A 12,232-nucleotide genomic window follows, 5' to 3' on the forward strand; every position below is an offset into this window, starting at 1 on the left:
TTTAAAACATTTTTTTAACACAAATGTATTAATGTTAAGAAAGAATCATACAGCTGTTCCTATATTCATATAACACTATGAAAATGCATAAAAATACAAGCAATCAACATTTTATCAGGAAGAAGTTTACTGACAGTAAGCGTGGAGGAAGGTATTCTGTTAACCCTATATCCTTTGTGTTTGAAATTTAAGGTGATCTTACAACAATCACGTTACACAAATTTCATATTGTATTTTCCATTAAAAACTAGAATAAAGTGCCCCGCCACAGCATGATACGCCCGTCAAATATATTGTTCAATAATCATAAATTGATTAAGGTGCAAGAAAATCAGATAAGCTTGATTAACAGATTGACACAGATTTCAATGATCTAATTTCCATTTCTTATCATGTTAAAAATATTGTACATATATCTATAAGAGACTTAAAGTGTAGGGATTAATTATAACAAATAATACATCATATAATTCTAAACTGGCTGTGCTAGAACTTAACAAATATCCATCTGCAGCTTTAAATTGTTTATTGCATATTTTATGGAATAAGGGAAATGCTACAGTCTAATAAAAAAATCAAAAATAAATTATTCTTTAGACTATAAAATTCTAAGTGAGATATGACTGCAATTTGTTGCAAATAAATAACAAGAGGCCCAAGGGCCTTATAGGTCACCTGAGTATCATGTAACAACTTTCAAACAATGGAATTTGGTTTGTGTTTTAAACCAGAGGCCATAAAATTCACAATTTTGAAGGAGGCACTGTTGCTTATTATAATTATACACTTAACATGCTTACTCTAGTTACTTAATACCCAAAGGTAGATCAGAATAACAAAGAGAAAAGGCATTTCCACTTTGTAACCAGTTGTGCACCCCACCCCAAAGGAACCACATATTTCAAAATTTTGGAAATTTTATCATAAATTTTATTTCATCAGAAATTATTTATTAATACCAAAGAGCAGATTTAAAGCATTAATTTATTTTTCAGACTAGGTAATAACCCCCCCCCCCCCCCCCCCCCGGCCCCCCGATCCGGGGGCATGGAATTAACCATTTTGCTAGATGCACCTTTCTTCATCATAAATATATATACTTAGATCATAGGCACAATACCCAGGAGCAAAGAAAAATATTTTCAAAAAATTCATGCATTTTCACTATATAATCATTAGAACCCCGCCCTAACACCAGAACACCTGACCCAGGGGTCATGAAATTGACAATTTTGGAAGAGATAACCTTCCTAATCATAAATATGTTCATACTTCATTGGTTTAATACCCAGGAACAGTGAAGAAGATTTTTAAAGAATCAATGTATTTTTACTACAATGTATATACAGTGGAGCCTCATTTATCCGGACGCTTTTGTCCTAGTCAATTTGTCCGGATATGTAAAGCGTCCGGATATCTGAATTACCAGTTAAACAAGAACAAATAACATTAAAAAAAATCTGTTCCCAGGAAAAGTCGTCCGGATACTGAAGCATCCGGATATCTGGCGTCCGGATATCTGACGGTTCACTGTAATCAATAGAGCCCCACCCTAACACCAGAAACCCCAACCGAGGGGTCATAATATTCACAAGTTTGGTAGAAACACTCTTGCTCATCATAACAATATTCTAAGTTAGTTTGTTTAATACCCAGGAGCAAAGAAGAAGATTTTTGAAGAATTAATGTATTTTCACTATACAATCAATAGAGCCCCAACCTAACACCAGAGCCCCTGACCCAGGGGCCATGAAATTCACAATTTTTTAAGAGACACTCTTGGTCATCATAACTATGTTCTTAGTTAGTTTATTTAATACCCAGGAGCAGAGAAGAAGATTTTCAAAGAAATAATGCAATTTTACTATATGATCTATATAGCCCCGCCCTAACACCAGAACCCCTGACCCAGGGGCCATGAAATTCACAATTTTGAAGACGAACTCTTGATCATCATTACTATGTACTTGGTTAGTTTGTTTAATACCCAGAAGCAGAGAGGAAGATTTTCAAAGAAATAATGCACTTTTACTACATGATCTATATAACTCCACTCTATCACCAGAACCCCTGACCCAGGGGCCATAAATATCACAATTTGGTAGAGGACTCAATGTTGATTACAATCATGTCAACAGTTTGACTGCTTGGTGTCCAGGAGTAAAGAAGAGGATTTTTAAAAATTGCACTACTTTTAGTGGTTTTGGCCCCACCCCTCAGGCCCCAGGGGGGCAGGGACCATGAAATTCACAATTTTTGTTCCCCTTCACCCATAGATGCTGTTTACCAAATTTGGTTGAAATTGGTTCAGTGGTTCCAGAGAAGAAGCTAAAATGTTCAAAAGTTTACGAACGACGTACGACGACAGATGAAAACGGATAGCAATTAAAAATTGAAATGTAATTTTTTTTTCAATGAACACATGTATAATTAGTTTTAATTATATTATACAATACTAATTTAGTTTTAATCATACACTAAAACATGAATTTGTTTCAATTACATTACACCAATTGAAATCTTTATCTGGACTATAGCCATCAAGAACTCTTAATTAACACAAGCAACTATGAGGCCATTTCTTTTTGCCCAACTCCCAAGAGATAAATTAAGATAACAGCTGCATGATCAGAGATGCTCTTAGACTACCAGATAGCTCCTGACAATAAACTCATTAATTTCTCTCTAATTTGACATGCAAATTTCTGCTATCAAAATTCTTCTTGACAAGTGCTTGATAATTATGTCCATGGGACAAACTGAATTCCTCTCTAAACATTAACATTTGTTACAGATTGCTGTAAAGTATATGATGAAAAAATAAGTTTTTTACTTGATTTAAAATTTTTAAATAAGGATACATCTATGTTTTCACATTTTTTAGGATTATGAAATTCAAAATATTAAAGACTTAGTTTTTTTTTTTAAAATTCACTTGAATTAAAGGTCACAGTGACCTTGAAATAGGCCGCGACACACCTTCAACATAAGATGTATAATTTTGCCAAATTTGAAAGCTCTAGGTCTAATAGTTTTCTAGATATGAGCATATTAAAGACTTAGTTTTTTTTTTTTAAATTCACTTAAATTAAAGGTCACAGTGACCCTGAAATAGGCCGTGACACATCTTCAACCTAAGATGTATAATTTTGCCAAATTTGAAAGCTCCAGGTCTAATAGTTTTCTAGATATGAGCCGGACAGGATTTTTTCATATTTGGCCATAGCATCGTTATTAAAGGTCAGAGCAACCTACTTTTTGTGCGCGACACATCGTCTACCCAAGAAGTATCAACTGTCAAAGTTTGATAATCCTAAGTCTAATAGTATTCAAGTTATGAGCCAGACACGAATGGACAGACGGACGGACGGACATGAAGCCTATAACATAATATGGACGGTTTTAAGACGGGCGTATAAAAATACAACATAATTATGTCTTCATTTTGAAATATTTCAAAATAGGAATGTAATATTATACAAAACCAGAAGTCTCTGTGGAGACTGAAGCTCTACTGGTTTGTACTTCAGGAAAGGAAGAGAAAAGTTGGGAACTGAAACTTTACCACAGCAATAAAAAGAATAATGATCCTTGATTAAGTCTCTTTATGTTCTTAGTGTAGTCTACTTGCATGCCACATTATATTATAATCAGACTTAAACTGTATTTGGAGTAGAATTTTGAGAGTTTTTAACAGAAATTTCTATTTTTAGTAACAACGGCAACACCGTTCATTGAAATCTAAAACCGATACACAGAATTATGTATTTTAGTGTAGTCTACTTGTGTGCCAATTTATATTGAAATCAGACCAAAACTGTAGGAGGAGTAGCATTTTGAAAGAATTTCACGGAAATTTCTATTTTTAGTAACAACGGCAACACCATTCATCGAAATCAAAAACTGATACACAGAATTATGTATCTTAGTGTAGTGTACTTGTGTGCCAAGTTATATTGGAATCAGACCAAAACTGTAGGAGGAGTAGCATTTTGAAAGAATTTCACAGAAATTTCTATTTTTAGTAACAACGGCAACACCGTTCATGGAAATCAAAAACCGATATACAGAATAATGTATCTTAGTGTAGTGTACTTGTGTGCCAAGTTATATTGAAATCAGGCGAAAGCTGTAGTAGGAGTAGCATTTTGAAAGAATTTCACAGAAATTTCTATTTTTAGTAACAACGGCAACACCGTTCATGGAAATCAAAAACCGATACACAGAATTATGTATCTTAGTGTAGTGTACTTGTGTGCCAAGATATATTGAAATCAGACCATAACTGTAGGAGGAGTAGCATTTTGAAAGAATTTCACAGAAATTTCTATTTTTAGTAACAATGGCAACATCGTTCATCGAAATCAAAAACCGATACACAGAATTATGTATCTTAGTTTAGTCTACTTGTGTGCCAAGTTATATTGAAATCGGACCAAAACTGTAGGAGGAGTAGCATTTTGAAAAATTGTTTACAGACAGACAGACAGACGGACGGACGACGGACGCATAACTATCGCATAAGCTCTTCTGGTCTCTGACCAGTAGAGCTAAAAAAGCATATCATCAAAGGAGTCAGCAAGATTCCATTTCTTCAAAAGCAAGTCTATTTCCCAAGGGGCAGCCTCCTTTTTTTTATAACTTTAATTGATTTAGCTACGTTATTTGAAACATATTGGTGCTTTTAATGATTAAAAAAATGTGCTGTTTCTGAATAGGTGTCCATCAGTTCATCACATTGCAAGAAGTCAGTCTTTTTATGGTGATTTTCAGGGGATCAGCAAAATATATTGATTTACTCTTAAAAAGTGAAAAATTAGTAAGGTACAATAATTGAAAATACTGCCACAAAGACTTTATAGCAATCAGACAACTGTATTAGTTTCTATCATTAACTTTCTTGCATTCCATTTCTAAAAGTTGAGTTGTATTTAAAAACTATACCTCAGATTTCTGACACTCCATTGTGTTTCAATAAGAGTCATTTATAAGCTTAATATAACACATCCACTAAAACTCCTAAAATTAACAAGATATCAAAAAATTGAGAAAGCATTTTAAGAAAAAAAATTTGAGAAGAAAACTAGCCAATTTTTAGAGAAATTGGTCAATAAAATAGGGAACCGAATCCTTTGAAAAGAAATCGAATACTGCTTGATATAAATCCCAATATAAATTACAAAACAAATGAGCTCCGTTCACTTTGTGCATAAAATGGCCCTGTAGATATACAGATTTATTGACTAACACTTTATATTCCATTTGTACTAACATTTCCTATTAAAAACATTTTTTCCTTAAACTCCAGGTCTCGGAACACAGGCTTTATGGAATTGCAATGTTCTTGAATTTTATATAATTATTGTCAACAGGTATATTTGAGAGAAAAAAATAATATGAGTGCACCCTCTGATCTAAAAAATAAACAGATCTTGTATTCCTCAGAAACAGTTCTATCATTTACTTGTTGCTTATTTTGGATCAGAGGTTGCGCTCTATATTAAATACTGAAAAATAGCTTTAAAATTTGGTTGTTTTTGTTGACTTTTTCAGAATATGAGGAAATTGACACATTTTGTGACGTCATAATGCATCGACTAGCCAGAAAATTATGTCAGTTTAATAGACATGCAGTCACCAAAGGTTTAAATGATATTTAATGCATTATTGACTAAAATTAATGCCCTGTTCACACGGAGAGTTTAATTCGAATTAAACGTAAAGTTACTGCGAATTAGCTACACTTTGCATTCACACAGAGAATTTAATGCAAATTAGTTTAAGGGGGGACCTATGTCGTTCTACGTCAAAGCAGCGTTATGTGACGTCACAATAGCGACGTTTGTTTTTACCTTTGACTTTTGCAACTGTGATATAGGCTTAACATTGTTAATCAATAATGTTCACAGTTTACAAAAAGAAAATGTATACATCATTAATAGCACTTTTATTTTATTAATGGAGTTTGTTGATATTAGAAATATCTTCCTTTGGTTGATAATTCATAGCAATTTCAGTTGCGAAAAAATACCTCGATAATATGCTGATATATGTGCAAAAAGATAAAAATCAAGACAACAAAGAAAGCGGCTTAAATCAGGGAAGTATATTTAATTTTATGTTTACCCTTAATTGTTTTTTCTCGATAAAACTTAGAAAAAAATTAAGAAATGTACTTGTACCTATATTTGCTTATTGATTAGCACATTTAGATTTTAATTGTATAAAGTCATTCCCAGGTTAATTCTTAAAAGGTATTGGTTGTTGACGGGGTAGAGCTGGGGGGGGGGGGGGTTATTGGAATCAAAAAAGAAAAGATTAAATCAGTGTAAATTGGTACTAATCAAAACAAAATACTTGTTTTCCGCAAAATAATTTTATATGCAGATGTTTGCCAGTGCTTACTTACCTTCGTCTTAGTGCAGAAAGGTCAATATTTATGACACAAGAGTACGAAAATAAAAGAAAACTTCATATTTCTCGTTTATTTTATCATAAAGGTATACTTTTTTCCTTATTAAAATAAAGAGATAATTCATTTCTTTCAAAAAATATGAATTACATCATTTTCACACAAAGAATTTTTAAGATATGACCTTTTATGCATGTCGGAATTGTAAAAATACGACAAGAAAAATGGGGTTATTAACTTACTTTGTGCTCTATTATATTTCTTCATGCGATATGAATTACAATGATTTTACCTTCATTTTATAGATACAAGTCAAATTATTCAAATACCTGTTGATTTTGAATGTGATTTGACATTTTTTATTATTTTAAGTGCATATTGGGGTAGAACAATAATTTCTGAAAATAATCTATTTTTAGCATTTCACACTGTTTTTGCACGTGCTCCTTTGTAAAAATAAGCATATAAAGGTATTGTTTTTAATATCTAAAAATTAAAAGCAAGTGGCCATGAAAGAGATGTCAAAGTTTTGAAAATTTCACACAAAGACTTTTTGGACATAGGTCCCCCCTTAATTCGAATTAGTTTACTGCACATTAAATTACTTCGCATTAGCTCTGTGTGAACTCTAAGCAAAGCTAATTCGAATTAAATTTCAAATACGACTTGTCGATGGTCAGCTATATAGGTATTTGTGCTATTTTTGAGTGAAAAACTAAGGAAAATTTTGTTAATCATACAGACACTTTGCCATCATGTCAAATGGATCTGCTTCTGCAGAAGGTGACGTGATTTGCAAATGACGTCATAATAGCAGTGCTGACACCGGGCTGAAGTAAACTTTTAATTTGCACTAGTTTACTTCCCATTAGCTGTCATGTGAACGCAATTTAATTCGCATTAGTTTGATTCATATTAGTTTACTTCACATTAATTTATTGCGAATTAAATAGGGATGTCAATTTTACTCGGACAGCTTAGTCGAATAGTCGGATGCTTTAGTCGAATGATAGTCGAATATTCATTTAATTTTAATAATTTTTTCATATCATTTTCATTGTTTGTCTGATGTATCCAATGTATTTAATTTCAAAATTAATATATTAGCTGCACATTTTATCTAAATGCAGGATATCAAACGCTCGTATTTGTCCTTTCTTTACATAACGGTAGTACATGTACCCCATAATTTTTACGTGTCTGTCAATGATCTTTGACAGGTAAACAATTAACTCTTATTAAAACAAAGAGAGAGCAAGAGCTTGGGATAAATCTTAACTATGAAATTTTGTGCAAACAATCATTGATTGTCTGAAATTAATATCAGAAAAAGAAAACACGAATTAATTACTCTCTTAACTGACCCCAATTAACATGTATTTTACAATTTTGTAATAGCCGTTTAATTTATATTCTTTCTAAATAGTTGTATCACGTCAGATCTTAGTTGGAATCTACAAAACATGTTCAATGAACAAAGTACGGTATTCGCTGTAATTTGCCGCAAATAATACATTTTAATCATCTTTGTATCATTTTCTGATGTTATGCATTGAAGTAAGGAAGATGTGAAGTAAATTCTACAGGTACAAAAATGACGTGATTTTTAACTATGACGTCACTGATACGCGCTAAACATCGAATGGTCGTGCAAAATCGTTAAATTATGCTGAAAAATGAGTAATCTTTGCTGAAATTAGACCCTTTCACATGCAACAACCACTTTTGTACTCCGCATATAAGTTCATCATTACATATCTTAGGTATACACTATTAAAATAGTGTTGGTTGTCACTTGTGATCAATATGAATTTTACAAAAGTTAGCATACGGATCAAAATATTCTACCGATGCAGTGTTCCTGATTCGATGCCAATGACGCTTAATTTACACAGAATGAGATTTTTTATTTAAAGTCCCATCACTGGACATAGTAAACTATATAAATACCTATAAATATAAATAAAATATTTTGAAAACAAAGAATAAATTGTGGTTAAAGATACCGATTGTGCTTATGCTGTTTGTACATCGTATGCACTTGTAAGTTCGTATACTAGTGTCCGCCGGCTGTACATGTATTATTGAAAAACAGTACTAAAATATGAATTTAATTATTACAAGAGTAATTAAAAAATCTGTGATACACGTACCTCAGTATTACAGTATTATATTTTCTTCTACGAGTCTTCCTCAATGTATGTACATGTAGTCTTACTAATCATGCATATATTGTGACCTCCGAACAATCATATATAAGACAACCATAAAAAATACAATAAAATGTAAATACATTGAATAAACTTTTCGAATACCTTTTGTTATGCCAGATCAATCATTGTTTTTTAGCCTTTAATTGTGAAAAATAAATATTATATACATGATGTAAATCTTGTGTAGTTGATATCAGTTGGGAAAAAAAAAACAATCCTAGTAAAAAAAAGTTCCCGAATACTAGTTAGTACATATGCACATTAATAGTCCGAAATAGCCGCAGCACATATAAACTCAAATGTTTATTTATTGTATTTTTTTGCAAATATTTCGTGCAGAATCGTCCACAAAGTCTTAAATTACATGTTTGTTACACAAATATATACCGGTATTTAGAAGCCAGTGGTATATTGGGAAGGATGGTGCTTATTTGATTAATAAAAAAAAAAGGACATACAATGTATACATGTACATGTTCGTGGAATTCTGAAATTTATCTGACAATGGTCAGCGACATTCAGCAGCTTTAGACTTGTGATCAAGCTAAGGGCTCCCCCCCCCCCCCCCCCCCCCCCCCTTCATCCATGGATTTTCAGATTTTTTAAAAGATTAACAGTAGAGAGTCAAACAGATGAGGCAGAACTCACGTGATTCTTTGTTACGAAGGAAAGCCGGTCGTCTTTGAAAGTTGTCAGTGATGAAACAGTACGTCTTTTATATACACAGATACATGTAAATGCATTTCGCTCAACATTAATCCAGGTATATTGGTAATTCCGATTGCATAGACAATACAGTTTAAATGTAATTTGTGAATTTCATGTAGAAAAACTAGAATCTTTTTTTGTCTCGCCTGCGACGAATGTCGCGAAGCGAGACATAGCGACCATAGATTCCGTCGTCGTCGTCGTCGTCGTCGGCGTCCAACTTTTGGTTAACCCAAATGTCAAAGTTTTATAAACTGCAATAACTTTCTCAAATTTTATTCAGTCTTCTTGAAATTTGGACACAATATTCAGTATGGATAAAAATTTATATCCCAAGTATGATTTTGAAAAAAAAAATTCAAATTTTTCCGTATTTTTTCCTTAAGTTGGACTTAGTTTTTTCATGATAATTTATGGTGAAGACCTATATTCCAGCAACTATAAGTTATAGGGATATAATTAGTCAGTGGATACATCATGGGTAACCACAAACGTCAGTACCAGAATTAGGTCATCTTGACCTACATTTTTCTGCATGAGTGACTTTGGTTAAATTTTTGGTGGAGGTCCATATCTCAGCATCTATAACTTATAATGGCATGATGATTTGTCATTGTACAGGTTATAAGTAACCAACAACATCAGTACCAGAATTAGGTCATTTTGACCTACATTTTTCTGCATGAATGACTTTGGTTAAATTGATAATGGAGGTTCATATTTCAGCAACTATAACTTATAGTGGCATGATAGTTAGTCAGTGGATACATCATGGGTAACCACAAACGCCTGTACCAGAATTAGGTCATCTTGACCTACATTTTTCCGCATGAGTGACTTTGCATAAATTTATGGTGGAGGTCCATATCTCAGCAACTATAACTTATAGTGGCATGATAATTTGTCAGTGGATACATCATGGGTAACCACAAACGCCTGTACCAGAATTAGGTCATCTTGACCTACATTTTTCCGCATGAGTGACTTTGCATAAATTTATGGTGGAGGTCCATATCTCAGCAACTATAACTTATAGTGGCATGATAATTTGTCAGTCTACACATCATGGGTAACCAACAATATCAGTACCATAATTAGGTAATCTTCACCTACATTTTCTGCATGAATGACTTGATACATATACAGTGGATTTGATTTCAAAATGCAAGTTCAAATTATTGCGACTCATAACACGTTGCAATATTCGCAATAATAAAAACATCACAATAATTTGTGAATTTACAGGGTATATGTATATATATATAAATGCCAATATAATCGCCAAGGGATTAGATATTAAGTCAGCTGTTCCATTTCTTTATTATTGTATTTTTGAGTTATTCCTTCTGAAATGTCAATAAATGCTTCAGTTTATCAGACAATCATTTCTTACTAACCACAGCGACAGCAGGCGAGACACAGGGTTGCGGGCAACCCTTACGTACTTTTTTTATATTTTGCACTAATCTTTATATTGCGACCATATTAATACATGTTTATGGAGATAAAATACCACCACTCCACATAAGTAACATTTATGCATTAAATTTTGTACTACAGAAAACAGAAACCGTATGGCGTATATTGGGAAATACAAGAAATTACATATGTACAATAAGAAAAGCTAATCTACAACTGCTAAAGAAAACGCTAGCGACTCTTTTAGAATAAAAAAAAAAAATCAAGATAGGCACGTAGCAACAGAGGGAGGGGGGGGGGGGGAGGGGCACTTTTTTCCAAACATTTTACAATTAGAAATGTTCATTGAAAGGCCGGTTGCCCCCCTCCCCTTCCCCAACTTTTTGTTACAGTACAGTGAAATAAGGGTAAAGTACATGTAGTATATGATGTATGAAAAAAGTATTGAAAGAAGTTGGCCTCTATCCCCCCCTTCCCGAAATTTGACTTCCGAGTGTGGGCAATTTCCCCCAATTTTGGGTTTTAAAAATTTTTTTTTTTATTTTCATTATTTTTTTTTTCTCTTGTCAACTTTTTCCTGGTAAGTTAATTTTTTCTCTTTGGCAGCCCCCCCCCTCAGGCTCAAAAATGATGCTACGTCATTGCAACGCTCTTAGAAACGGAAATATCTATTTATGGGGGAGGGGGTTGTCATGGGCCAACTAATGAAAAGACCCGTGTTTCCCGGGTACTACTAGTATATGGGGAATACAGGTTGTTGGTGTTTTTGTTTTTGGTTTTGCTTACTTTATTAACATTAATTCCTGTGAAAATGCTTAAAATAACTTTTCATGGAACAATACATTGATTTTACATCTTCGTATATCCTTAACATACCGGAAATAGCTGTCTGTTTTGTAATGTACTGTGAATTAGCCCATTAGATTCTTTTTGTTTATTAAAACACGTTCAATTGTCAGAAAAGTAAAGACACAAGGAAGGTAGGATTTTTTTTTTATTTTTAAATAGCCTCAATTCTCTACCAAGCAAGGAAATTTTGCGAGAAATAAAAATAATGGAAAGTGATACCAGCAACTTAAACATTTTGATCCTGATAAGAATTTTTAAGGCAAAAACTTGAAATAAAAACATTTGGAATTTGAAATAAATATTTGTCATCGGCTGCTAGAAAGTGAGGATTCTGAAAAATAATCCACTATCAATTATACTTATCCGACATAATTGTCAACATGTATTGAATAGGTATGTATACATATATAAATATGACTCTTATATGTGTGTAAGTATTTACACAGACTTAAATAAAAATGTAGAAATCCTTTCAAGTGAGAAACGAGTGGAGTAATCAGTTGAATACTTTAACAATTATAATTTCCGAAAAGGTTTTTCAAAACTTTTTAAGCGAATTGAAAGAATGCCTGTTATGTTATTCAGTCTGAACTGAAAGTCCGATTTATACCCCCCCCCCCCCAAAAAAAAA

The 12,232-nt window shown here is 32.8% G+C and overlaps 1 protein-coding gene across 4 annotated transcripts in view; it reads right to left on the bottom strand.

The window, feature by feature from the left end:
* The window catches only part of LOC134278752 (cubilin-like), a 123,469-nt gene that overhangs the window by 12,863 nt on the left and 98,374 nt on the right, over window positions 1-12,232 (bottom strand). The window lies entirely within an intron of this gene.

This window comes from Saccostrea cucullata, unplaced genomic scaffold (genome assembly GCF_032062105.1).
Source record: "Saccostrea cucullata isolate Sc308-1 unplaced genomic scaffold, CSIRO_AGI_Scuc_v1 ctg909, whole genome shotgun sequence".
Lineage (NCBI taxonomy): Eukaryota > Metazoa > Mollusca > Bivalvia > Ostreida > Ostreidae > Saccostrea > Saccostrea cuccullata.